Genomic DNA, 2,484 nt, shown 5'->3' with positions numbered 1-2,484 from the left:
TCTTTGTGTGGACTGTGATGGTCTGTTGTCTCTAAGGCATCATGGCATTGTTGTATTTAGATCTCTGTTAACTATTTGTGAAGAGCAGCCAAGGGTGATTCAGGCTCTTCTTGGTGTTCTTTTATTATTGGCTCATTGGTGGAGAAGGAGGTAGTGGCTCTCACTCAGTAAGTGAAGTTGCAGAAGATGTGGGTGTAGTTGTGTCTTATGGGGACTGTTGTCTCCCACTCAGTTAGATACAAATTACAATTGAATAACCATCAAGAAACTAAAAGAACATGGACAAAAAATACACCATGTAATCACACAGGAACAGTAACTGAAAAAAAAAAGGAAAAAGAAGAAGAAAAAACAGGAAAACTTGCAATATGTGGGGATAGGGCACTAAAAGGAAAAAGGTAGAGAGGGAAAACAATGAAGGAAAAAAATGGGAAAAAATGAAAAAGAAAAACAAGGAATGGGGTTAACCACAAGAAAAAAGAAAGGAAGAAAATATTGAAAAAAAAAATTTCAACCAGAAACAGGGAAAAGAAAAAAGATGAAAACCAGGACCTTGGAGGGGAAGAATAAGAATAATAGAAAAAAGGACAAAAGTATTAATAATAATAATTGTTTTGAAACAGACAAATACAAGCAAAGTAATCACCAGAAATAAAACCAAAAAAGAAAGAAAAAAATAAAAATTAAAAAAGAGAAAAAAAAATTGGTGGAGGACAGGGCTGGTCAACCATGCTCTGTATGAGCACACAGACTGTGATGGAGCTCTGTGGGCCAGGAAGGTAGGTGGGAGTGGGGGATGGCTGCACCTCTGTTCACCAAGCTGGTGTGAGGTATAATAGTAACAATAGGAGTGTCGCATCTTTTCAGTCTTTCAGGTTCTGAGTGTCCTTGGGGTTCCTGGCAAGCAGAATGTGTTCTTAAGCCCCAGGAATCTGCGAGCATGCTGTCCCTTTAAATGCGCAAAATAGTCAAGCCGCTTGTAGACGTTCAAAATGGCGGCCCCCTCTGGACCGGCAAAAGTCCACAGCTCAGCCCACCTTTCTCTTCACCTTCTCTGTTTATTCCCCAGCCACCAGAGCAGCTCTCCATGCAGTCCCTGGCTAGCAGGGCTGATTTTTAGGTTAATTCTTAGGTCCTACCACCACTCAGGAATCTCCAAGCTGTCTGTGCCATGCTGTTAGGATCGCTCAGGTTCGCTGCCAGACTGCAGCTCTGTCTCCTTTTTTGCTATTTTCATGCAAATTCTTCTGCTAGTTGGGGTTTAGTCCACTTCTATATCCTTCTCTTCAAGGCTCAGGGGTCCAGGATTATCTTCTTTGTCTGTGTTAATTGGTTTCCCTTTTCTTTGTTGAAGAGGGTCTGTGCAGTCTTTCTGGCTAGTCTGCCATCTTACCGTCATAGTTTTTATAGTTTTCTATGCGTAGGTCTTTTGTGTCTCTGGTAAGATTTATTCCTAGGCAGTGTATCATTTTGGTAGCTGTTGTAAATGGTATTGTTTTTCTTATTTCCTTTTCAGAGGTCTCTTTGTTGATGTAGAGGAATCTAACTGATTTTTGTATGTTGACCTTGTATCCTGCCATTTTACTGAAACACTCTATATGTTTCAGCCATCTTTTTGCTGAGTCTCCTTGGTTATCTATGTATAGGATCATGTCTTCTGCAAATAGAGATAGCTTTACTTCCTCTTTGCCAATTTGGATGCCTTTTATTTCTCTTTCTTGCCTTATTTCCCTGACTTTGACTTCCAATACAATGTCAAATACAAGTGGTAATAGAGGGAATACTTTTCTGGTTCCCATTCACAAGAGAAATGGTTTGAATCTTTCTCTACTAACAGTTCTTTTGGCTGTTGGCTTTGCATATATGCCCTTTATTATGGTGAGGAATTTTCCTTCTATCTCTATTTTGCTGAGAGTTCTGAACAGGAAGAGGTTTGGGATTTTATTGAATGCCTTTTCTATGTCAATTGATATGATCATATCTTTTTTTGTTGTTTATGTGGTGGATTACATTTTTTGTATTTCTGATGTTGAACCACCCTTGCATACCAAGTATGACTCTCACTTGATCAAGGATGCATTATATTTTTGATATGCTTATGTATTCTGTTGGCAAGGATTTTGTTGAAGATTTCTGCATCTATATTCATGAATGATATTGGTCTGCAGTTTTCTTTCTTAGTGGTGTCTCCTGGTTTGGGTGTTAGTGTTATGCTTGCTTCATAAAATGAATTTGGGAGTATTCCATCACTTAATATGTTCTGGAATAGTTTGAGCAGTATAGGTGTCAACTCTTCACTGAATGTTTGGTAAAATTCTCCAGTGAAGCCATCTGTTCCAGGACTTTTTCTTGTGAGATTTCGTTTTATGACTCTCTGAATTTATTCTTTTGTTACAGGTCTGCTCAAGTATTCTCTCTTTGACTGAGTTAGTTTAGGTTGGTCTTGTGTTTCTAGAAACATTCATTTCCTCTAGGTTCTCAAAT

Source organism: Orycteropus afer, unplaced genomic scaffold (assembly GCF_000298275.1).
Source record: "Orycteropus afer afer isolate SDZICR_OR568_19922 unplaced genomic scaffold, OryAfe1.0 scaffold01116, whole genome shotgun sequence".
In the NCBI taxonomy this organism is placed as follows: domain Eukaryota; kingdom Metazoa; phylum Chordata; class Mammalia; order Tubulidentata; family Orycteropodidae; genus Orycteropus; species Orycteropus afer.
The sequence above is the reverse complement of the archived record's forward strand: the minus strand, read 5'-3'. Positions refer to the sequence as shown.